The sequence below is a fragment of the Thalassophryne amazonica genome, chromosome 20 (genome assembly GCF_902500255.1).
Source record: "Thalassophryne amazonica chromosome 20, fThaAma1.1, whole genome shotgun sequence".
NCBI classification, from domain to species: domain Eukaryota; kingdom Metazoa; phylum Chordata; class Actinopteri; order Batrachoidiformes; family Batrachoididae; genus Thalassophryne; species Thalassophryne amazonica.
In genome coordinates, this window is record NC_047122.1 from 58,579,027 (window position 1) to 58,597,705 (window position 18,679).

At 42.4% G+C, this 18,679-nt stretch overlaps 1 long non-coding RNA gene across 1 annotated transcript; it reads left to right on the top strand.

The window, feature by feature from the left end:
* Positions 1 to 259: 259 nt before the first annotated feature.
* On the top strand, positions 260 to 14,285 carry LOC117502361. The gene is made up of 4 exons (XR_004558278.1): positions 260 to 336; positions 5,393 to 5,402; positions 5,777 to 5,779; positions 14,275 to 14,285. It is a non-coding gene; the product is annotated as an uncharacterized LOC117502361 (long non-coding RNA).
* Positions 14,286 to 18,679: the final 4,394 nt, after the last annotated feature.

The window sequence follows — 18,679 nt, forward strand, 5'->3', positions numbered from 1 at the left end:
CACACCTGCTCTAGTACCCCTCCCACCTGCCAGCAATCAACCTCAGCCGTATTTAAACCCTGGTCCTGCCTCTCCACTCAGCTTTGCAGTGGTACCTGGCCTCATTTCATCTCTCCGGTGATGCACTATTTTGGCTGTGTTTTCTGGTTTCTTTGACCACTTTTTCCTTGTGTCCTCAGCATTCCTGCCACCTGTCAGCTCCGTCGTGGCCGCCCTGTACCATGAACTGCGTGTCAGTTTGTTTGTAATATATGAGAAGGGTGTTATATTTAGCCAAAAATGAACCAAATTTAGCAGCTAGCGACAGTAGGAAGTGACGTCACCACACTAACGTCTGTGAGATCATACCATAAAAATAGGAACAGGATGTGACTTTTTAACCTCTTACAATACGTCAAGGTTAGCTATCTTTGAACTTGTCCAAGGTCTGTGTCCCAAGAATGTTCCCTGTCAATTTGAAGACTCTGGCAGTAATAGGACTGGAGTTATGCTTAGCATGGATGGACGGATGCAAAGCCTTCGCAATACCCGAAGTTGATTTTAATGTGAAACGGTGCAAGCAATATAAATTATCTGATGTTTAACTTTTCTACCAGTAACATCAGTGAGTCACCATCACCAAAGTTGATTAAAAAATGTCAGGAAACATGTTTGCAAATGTTATTAGTCAAAACTATAAAAGTGATTTTTGCAAAAATTAATGCACAGTTAGCTCACAGTTTATTCATTAGCTTAAAGGGCAAAGATGGATTTATTCATGAGCTCATAGGTAGCACTAGCAGTTGAAACTAAACCTTTGATAACATGCTTGGTTTGTCAAAGTTTCCCCCTGTGGGAATACAGATCATCGGTGAACCTTGCTTTCTATTTTTTTTCCTCCTGGCACATGCTTTTTAACAAGTCAGATGGCATCCAGACTGGAGACAGATATGAATGATAGCGAGGCCGCCCCCTCAAGCAGTGTGGCAGATCACATATCAAGACAACCTAATTCAGATTTGAGGACATCCAGGCCGTCTGCTAATGTTACCTGGGAAGATCATACATCACGAAGGAGCTATGTCATATGCTGTGATATAATGTCCAACACCCGAGATCCTCCACCCATCACCTTGTGTGAGTTCCATTTTTACTTTTTCTGCTCTTATGCATGTGCCAATGCACTCACTGCTCATGTTTGATTAAGGTACCAGGTGTTTGGCGCTAAGTGATGGGATTGTGTGATCAATCCTCCCACAAATGTCTTTTTCACAAGATTAAAATGTCTGCACCCCTCACATCGCTCCTTCCCCATTCCGTGGGAGCACAGGCACACACATATGCTGATGCGTTTTATCACAGTGCGTGCTATTTCGGACATTTTGCACAGAAGTTATTCGAAAGAAACGGATGTCGTTATCAGAGCTAAGGAATCATTACGTTGACATTTTGTACAAACAGCCATTGCCCCCTCAAGTGTGGAAGACAAATGACAGGGTGGAGTCTAACAATTTTGCAAATGTGCTAATGTGCATTGAAGGTTTTTACAATGCGGTCGTTATTTTTGGATTGTTGGGATAATCGGGGTTGGCGGAATCCGTCATGCAGTTGGAAGCATGTCCTTGGCAGTGATGGCCACAGAGGCTGGGTGGGGGGTGGGGGGGGGGGGGTGTTAGAAGAATGAGAGCAAGTGCAGATCAAGTCTATGGTGCATTGGGTCATCAAGAAAGACTTCCAAGCCTTTACAACATTTTCCATCTCTCATCTTATCAGTACTTTTGATACATTTTGCACGTGTAACCAATGTTCATTACCCTTTAGGAAAAATACATAGAAAATTTTCACCCTAAGAAGATTTGGATGGGTCACATTTCATTTTAATTATTCTCTACCTCTTATCCAGGTGACACTGGCAGTTGTTCTGAGGTATTCCCATGCCAGCTGGGAGATTTAATCCCTCCAGCATCTCCTGGGTCTTCTCCAGGGCCTCCTCCCAGTTGGACATGCCTGGAAGACATGACTAAGGAGATGACTAGGGAGCATCCTAATCAGATGCCTGAATCACCTCAACTGTATCCTTTCAATGTGAAGAAGCAGCGGCTCTACTCAGAGTCCCTCCTGTATATTTCAGGTTGTCACCCTGTCTCTGAGTGTAAGACCAGATACCCAACAGAGGAAACTCATTTCGACTGCTTGTATCTCTAATCGTGTTTCGGTCCTTACCCAAAGTTCATTACAATAAACAGAGCCAACAGAGATACAATAGAGATACAGCCCCAGTCCATCTATCGATCTCATGCTCAATCTGGCCTCCACTCATTAACAAGACCCCAAGAATCTTGAACTCCTCCACTTGGGGCAATAACTCTCTTTTGATGCAGAAGGAACAATCCACCCTCTTCTGACAGAGGATTATGGTCGTCATCCCAGTCCATTCACACTCGGCCTGAAAACTGACCACTACACATCGGAGGTCACCCCAAGCTCATCGCAATAAATGCCTCTTATCGAGTTTTTTTTTTTTTTTTTTTTTTGCTGCAGATAGTAAAGCTAAATATGTAAAGCTGCTGTTGATGCCTCTTCACTAAACATAAAAGCAGTGGTAGCCACACAACAAAGACATCGCAACATCACCTCATTGCACCACCACTGGGAAATTAACAGAGCTTAGATGGTGTTAGCTAAGGTTTTCCTAAACCAAGCATTTAAACAAACAGCACTTTGTCTCTGAGTATTTATGGAAAAGTTGCAAGTCTGAATTAGATTCTGTCACAGATGACAAGGCATGATGAATAAGAGCAACCCAAAGGCCTCATGAACTTAACTCTGGCGCCCACTTCCTGACAAACAAGGCAAGAAACAATGTTTTTGACCAAACCCAAAGGCAATCCACAAACCATAAACATAAATATGAAAAAATTTTCATAACGTGTTAGATATAATTGCTTACCGTTAAAAAAATCACCTCATCTTGTGTGAAATTATTGATAACATAAGTTTAGCATATTTATTGCCAACATTGCTGTATTACTACTATGTTTAATTTCCATTTTAAAATGTTGATGCATTTTTACCATTTTTAGATGTCTGACTCACCTCATTATTTTTTGGGTGTTTGTGCACATAATCGTTAAACTCTTGATGATTGTTGATATCCCCAGAATTACTTTTTTTCTGACAACACATTAAAAATCACATTCAAATGTGCAAGGCAACACCAGCCTGGTGTAACAAATACCAAGGCAAATCCAGCATTTACACTGAGAATGAATTAAAAAGACAACCGTGTGGTTAGAGATACACAGGAGTGTATCTTGTATATCCAAAATGTAATTTAATTTCACATTATTTGACATCTGTCTATAAAGCAAAAACGTGTGTGTGTGTGTGTGTGTGTGTGTGTGTGTGTGTGTGTGTGTGTGTGTGTGTGTGTGTGTGTGTGTGTGTGTGTGTGTGTGTGTGTGTGGCTCGCATATCTCTCTGACTGTTTGTTAGATCGACCTCAGCTTTCGGATATGGCTTGCACATTGCACAATGATGTGTATCCTTTATTCTGAAAATTTTGTGGATTAATTTTCAAACCCTTTATTTTGAAAACTTTATTTTTTTATATATTTATGATTAACATTATAACATTTGTACTAGGGATGAGCGAGTACACCACTATCTGTATCTGTATAGCTGTACTCGTAGTGGGTGGAGCCTAAACTAGAAGTAGGCGTGGTTTAACCCGTAATGCTTGGGGCTTAAATCAGTACATTTTAATTCTGAAATTGATATGGATTGATCAGAAGTTGCTGTATTTATTGTTTATTTGAAAACTATGTACAGAACAGTCTCAAAATTGAGATTCAAATCAATGTTTTTGTTCACAAAAGTAAGAGAACTATTTACACAACATTTTTATGAACTCAGAACATGAATGTTCTTAAGTGTATGAATGAATATTTACAGAACAGCTTCAGAACTGAGATTCAACGTTTTTGATCACAATTGTATAAAGAACTATTTTACAGAACATGTTTTTATGAACTCAGAACATGAATATTCTTAAGTGTATGAATGAATATTTACAGAACAGCCTCAGAACTGAGATTCAACGTTTTTGATCACAATTGTATAAAGAACTATTTTACAGAACATGTTTTTATGAACATGAATATTCTTAAGTGTATGAATGAACAACATAACAGCCTCAGAACTGACATTCAGTGTACTTGTAGTAGGAAATTATGAACTACTAAGTATGCATGAACAAGAGTTGTCATACTCAACACAACTTTCTTTCTTTTTTTAATTTTTAATCTTCCTATTATTTACTTATTTTTACTACCTAATGTTCTTGGCATTTTTCCACACAAAGTTAAACAATATTAAGGTATCTGCATGTGTGTCTGTGTGTGTGACTGAGTGAGAGGTTGTTCGACTGACCAATTTATTTTCATGAACTGCAGTGAAAAAGTGTCAAAACACTGCATGCAGCCATATTCAATAAAAATATTAATATAGGCTACTTTGTGTGTTCAGCTATATGTATGTATGTGTGTAAGTGGTCTGTAAGACTGTTTATTTTTGAATGATCTGTGTGAACTTGGTGATTCATCCAAACATCCAGTGATGGCAAACTGGGAAATAATATGTCAGCCTTGTTCACTGTATTCTTCTCAAAAGCATCTCTTTCAGTTGGAGCAAAGTTTTCCAACTGACTTTATATCACCCAACAAAATGAAAAGCAAGCAAATGGTTAAAAAAAATCCATCCATCCATCCATCCATTTTCTTCCGTTTTATCCAGAGTCGGGTCGCGGGGGCAGCAGCTCAAGCAAAGCCGCCCAGACCTTCCGATCCACACACACCTCTACCAGCTCGTCTGGGGGAACCCCAAGGTGTTCCCAAGCCATTCGAGAGACGTAGTCCCTCCAGCGTGTCCTGGGTCTTCCCCGGGGCCTCCTCCCGATGGGACATGCCCGGAACACCTCTCCAGTGAGGCGTCCAGGGGGCATCCGGAAAAGATGCCCAAGCCACCTCAACCGGCTCCTTTTGATGTGGAGGAGCAGCGGCTCAACTCCGAGCTCCTCCCGAGTGACCGAGCTCCTCACCCTATCTCTAAGGGAGCGCCCAGCCACCCTGCGGAGGAAACTCATCTCAACCGCTTGTACTCATCATCTGGTTAAAAAAAATAGATTAATTATTAAAAAACCCGACCAGAGTGGAGGCAGTGACCGACGCAACACGAGCCTTTATCAGCTCTGTCTTGTAAAAGCACCACGTACGATCTAAAAAAAGTTCACCAACTAACTTTAAATATCAAACTGAAAAAAAAAGGTGAGCTGAAGAAAACTGTCTGACTGACAGAGCAATGTGAGGTCGAATCAAGCCAAGCACAGAGAGAGATCCTGTCTGTGTGTGTATAGCTCTGCGAGAGTGCGAGACAGGTCAGAGCGGCTGCAGAGAGACATGTCTGTGTACGGAGGGGCAGGCGCTGTGTGACTAGCCAATCACAAAGCGTGAAGACAGTCAATCAGCCAATGAGAATTTTCCTTCAGCATGAGCACAGATATTGATGAGTTTTATTCATTTCATACTCGTACTCATCAAAAATGCTTTATCCATACCGTATACTCGTCTGAAATGAGTATCCGACTCAAACCTAACTCATACTTCCAAGGTGGCGTGACTCGCTGATGTTACTGGTAGAAGTGTTAAACATCAGATAGTTTATGTTGCTCGCACCGTTTCACATTAAAACATTTAATGCCAGCATCTCAGCAAATACTTTTACTGTGAAAGGCATATAGTCAGTGTTCCTTGTTGTGACTGAATTTAACTTGACAACACTGAGGAGACTAGCTAAAATATAAAAAGCTCAAATATTCTAAATGTTCTGTTTAATTTTGTCTGACTTAATGGGAATTTAATGGGAATGGGTTTAATGGGAATCCTTTTATTTTGCTATAAATGATAATAAAACTGATTTTTTAAAACAATATGAAGTACCATATTCAAATAATAATAATATAACATAAGTACACCTCTTTCTACATCCCACCTTCAAACACAGCCTCATACAACCATCCATGGGAAATCTACTTACTTTTCTAAGGGTATACAAACTTCCTACAGGCACTGCACAAATGATTTATAGATGATGATATATTAAGACTACGAGATACTGCTACTAATAAATTGGACTGTTGACTGTACCATGTTGTCAGCATGGGAAAAATGTTTTTTTTCCTCATAGCAAACTGAACTTTAAAAATAAAATCTGGAGGTATTTAAAACTCAGTAGTGATTTCATAACCACAACAGCAAAGTTCTGTTTACAGAAAATCTGAGTTTTTGGGACAAAGCAAAAAAAAGAAAAAGATGCATTAACAATTAAACTTGTATGAGTAATATTTAATATTAATATGCAAGGTGATATATTCACATACTGGAATACATCTTTGAGACACAAACATCAGTGGCATGCAAAAGTTTGGGAACCTTGGGGCTTTTGCATATAGAAAATCTTTATGACACTTCTTTAAAAAAATAATACAGTGCTGTATTTTAAAATTTCTAAAAATAAACTATGCTCTTTAAATTCACAGAGAAAACAACTCCATGCAACCAAGTAAGTCTGATACAGTCTTTGGGGGCCAATGGGCCAGGGTTGATCCTTATACCCACAGCATGAAGAGGTGGTGTCTGTGACAATCGCTGGGCAGAACTCCAGTCCACCACAGGTTGCACAACACATTTTCCAGAAAGTGTGGCCTCGGTGGGGGTATGCACTCTCTGAGTGCCTTCTTGTTCTTGGACTTGATCTTGCAGTCATTCATTCATTCAATCAAGTGTCATGGGGTAGTTTGAGCCTATCTCAGCAGTCATAGGGTGAGAGGCGAGGTACACCTTGGAGACGATATCAGTCTGTTGCAGAGCCACATATGGACAGACAACCACATTCACACTTGCATGAACACCTACGGTCAATTTAGAGTCACCAATTCACCTAACCTGCATGTCTTTGGAAATGGGAAGAAGCTAGAACACCCAAATGGGGAGAACACGCAAACTCCACACAGAAAGGACCAGGCAGAAATCAATCATATCAATGAACAAACATACACACACACACACACACACACACATATATATATATATATATATATATATGTCAATGTCAAATTTATTTATATAGCACATTTAATACAGGAAAAACTTGCCCAAAGTGCTGGACACACACAAATCAAATCAATTTATTTATACATCGCCAAATCACAACAAACAGTTGCCCCAAGGCACTTTATATTGTAAGGCAAAGCCATACAATAATTACAGAAAAACACCAACGGTCAAAACGACCCCCTGTGAGCAAGCACTTGGCGACAGTGGGAAGGAAAAACTCCCTTTTAACAGGAAGAAACCTCCAGCAGAACCAGGCTCAGGGAGGGACAGTCTTCTGCTGCTGGGACTGGTTGGGGCTGAGGGAGAGAACCAGGAAAAAGACATGCTGTGGAGGGGAGCAGAGATCAATCACTAATGATTAAATGCAGAGTGGTGCATACAGAGCAAAAAGAGAAGGAAACACTCAGTGCATCATGGGAACCCCCCAGCAGTCTAAGTCTATAGCAGCATAACTAAGGGATGGTTCAGGGTCACCTGATCCAGCCCTAACTGTTGTGTGCGCCGCCAGAAGAGGAGGTACTGCTGGCCCACCACCAGAGGGCGCCCTGTCTGGAGTGCGGGCTCCAGGCACCAGAGGGCGCAGCCGCCTCACAGGAGCAGCCAGGGTGACAGCTGTCAGCATCACCTGCAACAGCTGTTACCAATCACCTGATCAGCAGGGGTACATCAGCAGGACAACGTCTCCACCTCTTTGCCGAGATATCGTTCTACCTGGAAGGTAACGTTCTCAGCTGACCGTGAGATCTTTTCAGTAACCTTTTGTGACTTTTGTGCATTATATAGCAGACTCTTTCCAACGAGAGGTGGAGGTAGTTTCCCTGCCGTGTGGATTGCTGGGTGTAAACGCGCCCACATTTAATTGTTTTTTTTTTGTTCCTCGCCAGCAGTACCAGGTCCGACACGCGGAGGCAGTGGCCACCTGGGAGTTCGGGACTTGGCGGCTCCAGTATTCCCAGGGTCTGGTGGCAGAGGAAATCGTGTGGTTCCGGTTCTGCTTTGGGCAGACGTCTTCTATCTTCGAGCCTGCCCACACGACACCTTCTGTGATTTGACTTGTTGTCTATTGTTGTAATCTGTTGTGTTTGTTGTGCTTCTTCACAACAGTAAAGTGTTGTTATTTGACTTCCTCCATTGTCCGTTCATTTGCGCCCCCTGTTGTGGGTCCGTGTACCTACACTTTCCCAACACTAACTATAAGCTTTAGCAAAAAGGAAAGTTTTAAGCCTAATCTTAAAAGTAGAGAGGGTGTCTGTCTCCCTAATCCGAATTGGGAGCTGGTTCCACAGGAGAGGAGCCTGAAAGCTGAAGGCTCTGCCTCTCATTCTACTCTTACAAACCCTAGGAACTACAAGTAAGCCTGCAGTGTGAGAGCGAAGAGCTCTATTGGGGTGATATGGTACTATGAGGTCCCTAAGATAAAATGGGACCTGATTATTCAAAACCTTATAAGTAAGAAGAAGAATTTTAAATTATATTCTAGAATTAACAGGAAGCCATTGAAGAGAGGCCAATATGGGTGAGATATGCTCTCTCCTTCTAGTCCCTGTCAGTACTCTAGCTGCAGCATTTTGAATTAACTGAAGGCTTTTCAGGGAACTTTTAGGACAACCTGATAATATTGAATTACAATAGTCCAGCCTAGAGGAAATAAATGCATGAATTAGTTTTTCAGCATCACTCTGAGACAAGACCTTTCTAATTTTAGAGATATTGCACAAATGCAAAAAAGCAGTCCTACATATTTGTTTAATATGTGCATTGAATGACATATCCTGATCAAAAATGACTCCAAGATTTCTCACAGTATTACTAGAGGTCAGGGTAATGCCATCCAGAGTAAGGATCTGGTTAGACACCATGTTTCTAAGATTTGTGGGGCCAAGTACAATAACTTCGGTTTTATCTGAGTTTAAATGCAGGAAATTAGAGGTCATCCATGTCTTTATGTCTGTAAGACAATCATGCAGTTTAGCTAATTGGTGTGTGTCCTCTGGCTTCATGGATAGATAAAGCTGGGTGTCATCTGCATAACAATGAAAATTTAAGCAATGCTGTCTAATAATACTGCCTAAGGGAAGCATGTATAAAGTGAATAAAATTGGTCCTAGCACAGAACCTTGTGGAACTCCATAATTAACCTTAGTCTGTGAAGAAGATTCCCCATTTACATGAACAAATTGTAATCTATTAGACAAATATGATTCAAACCACCGCAGCGCAGTGCCTTTAATACCTATGGCATGCTCTAATCTCTCTAATAAAATTTTATGGTCAACAGTATCAAAAGCAGCACTGAGGTCTAACAGAACAAGCACAGAGATGAGTCCACTGTCTGAGGCCATAAGAAGACAATTTGTAACCTTCACTAATGCTGTTTCTGTACTATGATGAATTCTAAACCCTGACTGAAACTCTTCAAATAGACCATTCCTCTGCAGATGATCAGTTAGCTGTTTTACAACTACCCTTTCAAGAATTTTTGAGAGAAAAGGAAGGTTGGAGATTGGCCTATAATTAGCTAAGATAGCTGGGTCAAGTGATGGCTTTTTAAGAAATGGTTTAATTACTGCCACCTTAAAAGCCTGTGGTACATAACCAACTAATAAAGACAGATTGATCATATTTAAGATCGAAGCATTAGTTAATGGTAGGGCTTCCTTGAGCAACCTGGTAGGAATGGGGTGTAATAGACATGTTGATGGTTTGGAGGAAGTAACTAACGAAAATAACTCAGACAGAACAATCGGAGAGAAAGAGTCTAACCAAATACCGGCATCACTGAGAGCAGCCAAAGAGAACGATATGTCTTTGGGATGGTTATGAGTAATTTTTTCTCTAATAGTTAAACTTTTATTAGCAAAGAAAGTCATGAAGTCATTACTAGTTAAAGTTAAAGGAATACTCGGCTCAATAGAGCCCTGACTCTTTGTCAGCCTGGCTACAGTGCTGAAAAGAAACCTGGGGTTGTTCTTATTTTCTTCAATTAGTGATGAGTAGTAAGATGTCCTACCTTTACAGAGGGCTTTTTTATAGAGCAACAGACTCTTTTTCCAGGCTAAGTGAAGATCTTCTAAATTAGTGAGACGCCATTTCCTCTCCAACTTACGGGTTATCTGCTTTAAGCTGCGAGTTTGTGAGTTATACCACGGAGTCAGGCACTTCTGATTTAAGGCTCTCTTTTTCAGAGGAGCTACAGCATCCAAAGTTGTCCTCAATGAGGATATAAAACTACTGATGAGATCATCTATCTCACTCACACGAGTTTAGGTAGCTAATCTGCCCTGTGTTGGTATATGGCATTGGAGAACATAAAGAAGGAATCATATCCTTAAACCTAGTTACAGCACTTTCTGAAAGACTTCTACTCTAAATAATAATAATAATAATAATAATAATAATAATAATAAAAACACAGCAGGAACAAAATGGCTAAAATGATAATCACAACCAAATCAGGAATCGGCTAGCTTGAGTCGAAAGCCAGAGCAAACAAATGAGTTTTTAACTTGTCCTCTAACACTCCGTAACGGAGGTGTTCCATTGTCTCGCTTCATCAGCGAATCGGTCGTGACACGCGAAGCCTCCGCGCGGCTTTCCATGATAAAATGGCTGATGTCCAGCTCTTGTGATAACCAGAGAAAGAGCACACGACAGTCTCGTATCCACAGAGCCATCAGCTTAGAAATGATCCAGTGGTTTGTGCCGCGTCATCGCAGCTCAGAGTGTGGCGCACCGACCGTCCTTAAAGGGGTCCTTAAAGCTGTAGTTAAAGTCCTTATTCTCTGTGAAGCCCGTAAAATTTTCACTGAAAGCCAGATACATTTTTCAAATGGTTTCCAGGTGCCAATCTCTAACAGCTTCTGAAAAAATTCTGATGGAAAAAAAGTCCTTTTCGTTCCGCCATTTCCAGACAATGAAAATCCGACGAGGGGGCAGGACCACTCCTTCCCAAGGCGTGCTCACAGGCGAATGACGTCACTGACAGGCGTGGAAAAATTCACGCATGCGCATGAGGGTTCAAGCATGTCTGACGTAAAAACATATGAATGAAATCCATATAGTTTTTGAAAAAAATAAAAAGGTACGATACTTTATGGACAGACCTCGTACAGAGAAAACAACAAAGGGCCCAAAATGGAACCCTGTGATACTCCGCATTTTAGTGGGGCAACGTCAGACGAATAAGGGCCAAGGTGTACAGCAAATGACCGATTTTCCAAATAGGATGTAAACCAACGTTTTCAAGGCGCGACAACAGAATTTTATGGTCAACTGTGTCAAACGCCGCTGTTAAATCTAAACGAATTAAAACAATAGAATGACCAGAATCAACAGTTAAAATTAAATCATTAAAAACTCTTAAAAGTGCAGTTTCAGTGCTATGGCGCAACTTAAAACCAGATTGAAATTTTTCAAAAATGCCATTAGCCTCCAAGTAAGTTTGAATTTATTTAAAAACCAAATTTTCCAATATTTTGGACAGAAAAGGCAACTTAGAAATTGGCCTATAATTTGCAAGGACTTCAGAGTCCAAATTTTGCTTTTTAAGCAAGGGCTGAACAACTGCATACTTAAAAGAACTAGGGACACAACCAGAAGTCAGCGACAGATTCATGATCTTCAGTAAATAAGGGCCAACCACATCAAATGCATATTTGAGCAGTTTGGGAGGACGACAATCAAGTGGACAGTTAGAGGGTCGGAGCAACAGACAGATCACTGAGAGTAATTTGCTCAAAACGCTCAAAAGCCGTAGAACAGACTATGTTCATGGAGGGATTTGTCTCAAAAGAGCCAGAGGTTGAAGCCCTGATGGCAGATATTTTATCAATAAAAAAGTTAAGAAAGCTATCACACAATGCTTGAGAGTAAACAACACTGTTTAACTCCACAGGATTCACTAATTTGTTTAAAACATTAAACAGGACCTGGGGTCTCTTAATATTTGACACAATTAAATTTGACATGTAATCAGCTTTCGCAGATTTGACTGTTCTCTGATAATTTGACAAACAGTCCCTTAAAATGTCCAATGACACACGAAGCTTATCCTTTTTCCACCTCCTTTCAGCCCTTCTACATTCTCACCTCAGTGCACAAGTGGTGTCATTTAACCAAGGCTCAGCTGCAGACTTAGCCTTTTGGATTTTCAAAGGTGCAAGCAAATCCAAATAGAGATGCAAGTTGAATTAAACATTTCCATAGTCTCTTCAACTGAGCTAGTTGACAAATCCAAAGTCAGCACCAGGGAAATAAATGCGCTCGAGAATTTCTCTGCCGTTGAAGAGTTAATTACGCACTGCATACGCGTCAGGGCGCACGGCATCGATGGAGCACAAGGCAATTTTACCGAAAATAAAACAGGAAAGTGGTCTGAAATCTGCGTTGTACAGAGGTCCTCAATATAAACATTCATGCCATAAGACAGAACAAGATCAAGAGAGTGCCCCTATATATATATATATATATATATATATATATATATATATGTGTGTGTGTGTGTGTGTGTATTGAATAACAACCCCAACACTGCTGTCCACCCATTAAAAAAACAGACACACATACAACATTACATCCTGTAAGCCACTGTATGTACTGTACATAGTGACAAGACCTTAAAATAAAAAGTTAAAAAAATAATACTGTCCTGATGCTTTCCGATTGTGCTGTGCAAAACCATAATGTACTGCGAAATATCCACTGACTTGATCTAATTGGGCTAACAAAGCTATATTAGTAATGTCATGCCAAATTCCTGCCTATCTCCTCTTCCACCACGGTGAATTATATCAGTGTGCTAATAAAATTCTGATTAGGAAGCATACAATTACTTCATTATAGTGAAATCAGTTACAGGCCAAAAGATGATGATGGATCGGAGATTTTTGCAAAATGCATTTCCTTCGTTACGCAACTGTTCCCAGACATGCGTTTTGAATGTGATTATGTCGACCTGGTTCCAGGAACTGCATGCATTATCTCAGATTCATCTGTTTTAACTGCCGTCCAAAGGAGGTAAATGCCTCTTATGCTGGGGAATGGGGCAGCACGCGTGCACATATTGAAAATGGCAATATCTGGGTTCGTTGTGCTGCCATAATGTCTCCAGCGAGACCTTGATGAGCAAAAAGGAATTGGATCAACTTGATAATTGTGCTGGGATTTGGTGGTAATTCTGTTCCATTTGAATTACAGATGCCAGGCTGAGGTCTGCTGTTGTTTTACGGTGGAAACCAAGAGTGCAGTTTTTTTTTTTGTTTTTTTTTCATTCGCAATGTGGGACAAAATGTGAGAAAGCCAAATGTTAAGTCCAAATAGTTTATCAAATATATGATTTTACAATGCAGCATAGCAGTGATGGGCACAATTCAGCTAGCAGTTAGTTGATTCATCGACAGCTAACTTTGAAAAGCATTTACGGATTAATTTAACTTTCTCTAAATTTACTTCCACAAACTTTCAGTCAGCTAACATTTTTTTAATAGAGCTAAATGGTCAAATATGTTTGTGAACCATAAAATCATATGTCCCCGTTGGAGCTAATATGCTAATCCAGTTAGCGTAGACAACAAGCATCACCTGTATTTTGATTTCTTCACATTTCAATTTGTTAAATGCCTTCTACACTGTGACAAAACTGTATGTTACTACTGTTTGTTTGTTTGTTTGTTTGTTATCATCTTGATCATCATCTGACTTTGGCATTCTAAATGTTTTTGGGAACCACCCCAGATTGACAATACAACTTATTAAAATTCCAACTTTTTTGGTCTGCTTCGGGGATTTCAAACTGAAAACCAAAGTTAAAGCTAAACTCACTTCATAAAAGTTAGCAGGTATCTGTAGCTTTGGCTAAATGTTTCAGGGCTACTCCACAGAGTACTCTGTTCCTTCCTATTTCGTCCTTTAGACTTAGAAGATGCAAACATCATAACTGTATCTGTATGTGATGAAAATGTCAAACTTGGAGAGATAATCACTTGTTTCAGTAGTGACATTGATGTGAGACCTTGTGAAGAGCTTATTCACGGTTTTACAGTATCCCAGAATCCTCTGCGCACTGGGGAGGGAGGCTTGGTCATGGCTCATCTTAACGCTAACTTTAACATCGAAAATGCCATAGACATGCTAACGCATTAGCATCAGTCCCGTTTTAAAGTTATAAAATACATCGGTCAACTGTTTCAGAAGACTATACAGGTCGGTTTAACATAAAAAAGGTAAATATTACTCACAATAATATGCCCTTTAGGGTTTCAGCAGGGAAAAATTAAGATAAAGCAAAATAAAACAAAGAACCAACAAAGCAGCAGATTGAAGATCGAAGCACTGCTTCATTGGTTCAAGGTTCAAAGCAAAGCCGCGCTGCAGAAACGGGTGATTACAGACCCTGCAGCGGGTCTGTAATCAATGTAGAGAAATTATCATTTTCCTGACAAACACCCCCAAAAACACCGGCCACTCTGAAGGACCGATAAGGGAATCATTAAGCAAAAAGGCTATTGACACTGATGGACCGAATCATTTCTTAAGGATACCCAGAAAGAACCGGTTCCCGACACACAACCCTAAGAACAACACACTTTTTTTTTTGTATTATACGAGGTCTGTCAATAAAGTATAGGTCCTTTTTATTTTTTTCAAAAACTATATGGATTTCATTCATATGTTTTTACATCAGACATGCTTGAACCCTCGTGCGCATGCGTGAGTTTTTCCACGCCTGTCGGTGACGTCATTCACCTGTGAGCACTCCTTGTGGGAGGAGTCGTCCAGCCCCTCGTCGGAATTCCTTTGTCTGAGAAGTTGCTGAGAGACTGGCGCTTTGTTTGATCAAATTTTTTTCTAAACCTGTGAGACACATCGAAGTGGACACGGTTCGAAAAATTAAGCTGGTTTTCAGTGAAAATTTTAACGGCTGATGAGAGATTTTGAGGTGATACTGTCGCTTTAAGGACTTCCCACGGTGCGAGACGTCGCGCAGCGCTCTCAGGCGCCGTCATCAGCCTGTTTCAAGCTGAAAACCTCCACATTTCAGGCTCTATTGATCCAGGATGTCGTGAGAGAACAGAGAAGTTTCAGAAGAAGTCGGTTTCAGCATTTTATCCGGATATTCCACTGTTAAAGGAGATTTCGCCATTTCCCGTCTTGCTTCCGCGTAAAATCAACCGAGTACTCCATCAAGCATCCGTCTATCATAAGTTTCAAAGTTGGGCGCATGTCCCTTTTCAGTGACGTACTTGCGAAACAGGTTGGCTGCTGACTTTGTATTTCTGCGGGTGTTCTTCGCATCTTTTTCCTGTAAAATTCGTTTTAAGTCAGTGTCGCTGACAGACGCTAACCTGTCTTCTGGCATCTTGTCAACAAACTGACAGGCAAAGTAGGTGTTGTATCACGTTATCTGATTGGTTGTTATCGCTAGAAGGCGTCGCTCAATTAGCTAGCGCTATGCTGCACACGAGGTGTACTCGTTTCACACGCGTGGTCTACTCAGCTCCACCAGCGGTCAACTCAGAATGTGGTACAGTTCAGAAATGTTATGTGTCGGACGCAGCCCGGAGAACCGACCAGCATTTGAAGGACCCAGTCTAAAATAAGCAGAGCACGGTACAAAGGATAACAGAGTTTAATAAACATAACAGTGATGTGATAAATATACAAACAAATAAGTGCGCGGTCTGGCGAGGTGGTAAACGGTGCGCTCCCAGCAGCACAAAACGGTCCGGAGCTAGAACCAGTTCGGACCCAAGGACCCCGCCGACACCCCTCAGGTGGCCGCGACAAACCGAGTCTGTGAATGAAGAAATCATCTTGTGAGTCCACACTCAACACACAGAGAGAATGCTCAAAGGTGTACAAACAGCAAACACTTCCTGGCTTAATTACTAATCAGCTTCCCACCCTGCAGGCATGGAACATCCTGTTCACAAACTCACTGCAGTGGAAGCTGATTAAAAAGGACTAACATAACAGCTCAATATAACAAGGTGTGAGGGACACCACATATACTGACTGTATAAATGTTAGTCACAAAATCTAACGTACCTCAGGAAGTGTGCTGACGAGCGTGAGACCTCACCCCCTCCTCTTTCACAGACCATGCATCAAACCTGGACGTTCTCTGCATCCACTGATGATGAGATGGCTCTTGAGATGATGATCTCACCCGTCTGGTCACAAGGTCGAGTCTCTGGCAAATACACACTGTGTACTCCAGTCTTAAATGCCACCATGTTCCAATCCATGTAGATGCACCACAGCTGTGAGTCCTGACGAGCCGCAGGTGATCAGCCTCAGGTGATCAGGGTGAGGTCCTGATAAACTCAGCTACACAGCCACTCAGTCCCAAATGCAAGCCACCTGGAAGGAAAAACAAAAGACAGAAACAAAAAGGCAGCCAGGCCCCCCCCCCAGCCATACAACAGTACCCCACCCTCACGGGAAGCCTCCCGGCGACCACACGAACCTGGCCCAGGAGAAACACCCCCCTCCAGGGACCATGGCTGGAAACCGTATCCGCATTCATTTTCCAACATAATCTTCATCTTAACAGAACGGTAGATGTCTTCTCCTCTGGCTGCATCTTTGCCCTTGTTCCTATCAGTCAATTAGCACAGGTGTGGCCAGGAGTTCTTGAACCTGTGCGGTCAGCCTTTGTCCAACCATGTTCACAGTCTGATTAGTCATAAAACAAAAAAGACAAACACAAACAACCAAAACACCCCCCCCTCCCCAGAGGCCCGTTCCATCAAACCCCGGGAAGGGGAGAAAAGAAAAACAACCCAAACTTAAGCTTGCAAATAAAAATGCTAACACCCCCCCCCCCTCCCCAGAGGACCGTTCCATCAAACCCCGGGAAGGGGAGAAAAGAAAACCCCAAACTCAAGCTAGCAAATAAAAACACTAACACCCCCCCCCCCTAACGACATGTAGGGACCAACACCCCCCAGAGGACATCCCGCCAGCTCCAGGAGTAATAACCACAGCCGAGGTCCCTCTGGGATCCAATGTCACCCACGGGGACTCCCAGCGCCTCCCAGAGGACCATTCCATCAACCCCAGGAGACGCCTCCCCTCATGACCAACGGACCCAGCCCCGGCCGTCTATGGCTAGATGGACCCACAGCCCTTTCCCCCCCAGAGGACACCACAGTCAAACCCTGAGGGCGGAAACTGGGGGGAAAACAAAAGGAGAAAAAAAAACATACAAACAAAACAACCCCACCCCCTTGGTGCAGTGGAAACTGGAAGCACGTCCAGTGTCACCAACCGTGACTATACCCCAGAAGCCAACCGGGAGGAGTGGAACAGCGGTTATGGCAGACGGCACAAAACGGCGCCACTCCTCCGACTTCCAAACCAGCCACCCGCTGCGGGTATATCCCACTGCCCCAAATCACAGCCACGCCGATGGCAGACAGCTCAAAGGCGCGCTGAAGCCGGAGGTGGAACAGGGAATCAACAAACAAAAACACCCCCCCCCCCAGGCGCAGAGGTTACCTGGGAAACGCCCAGCATAACCAAACTGCACCACTCCAGCAACGCCGACACTACGGCTCACACGGCTGGAGCCAGAGGAGAAGAGAGGGCATAACAAAAAACAAAACAAAAAAAAAGAAAAAAGAAAAAACAACCCAATTACCCCCCCCATGACCCCCCAGGGGACCGTCCCATCAAACCCTGGGAGGTGAAACTGAAAGAAATAAAAAGAAAGACTAACAGACTAACATAAATTTGCTTGGGTCCTTTTTTTTTTTTTGCTCCAGACAGAACTGCAGGGTCACGACCCCAGACACTAAATAGTGTACAAAAAAAAACCCCACACAAAAACCAACTCAAAAAACACCCACACAAAACTAATAAGTGATTTATACCGTCAAGCTCAAACAAATGGAACACACCTGTTCCAACTTAAGAGCTTGACGGTAATGTGACTCAGTCACCACAAGAGGGAGCCAGAGTGCTAAAAATGAAAAACCCCCTTTGGTGACAGAGAAAACAAACGAGCTGCTTTTCTGTGCGCAACACACAACCAAATATGTGATTCAACTAAATAACGCCGGAGCTGACACAACAGACGCAGTAGCTATATTCATCCGGGGAAACGGGGCTACAACTGTAACACGGGAAGCTCAGCAACCCGTGCCACAGAGCTCCGCCGTGCGCGTTCACCCATTACAGACACACTCTTGCAGCTCCCGTTTAAACCTCTTATCCGGTCGGAGCGTGACGCGAAGCCGTCGCTGGTCACACTCCACCACGTCCCACGGATAAGGCACAAACACAGGAAACACGGCTGCAAGAGAGCACGAATCAGTATTCAGTAATGGGTTCTCCAACGCGCACCATCCGGGCGGAGAGCACCCGCAACTGATCCGGATAACTTCTGAACGTCTGCTGCCGCCTTCCCGGCGCGTTACCATCTCTGCTACCGCTGGGTCCGTGATGTTTGGCCAGAGACTACTGTTATGTGTCGGACGCAGCCCGGAGAACCGACCAGCGTTTGAAGGACCCAGTCTAAAATAAGC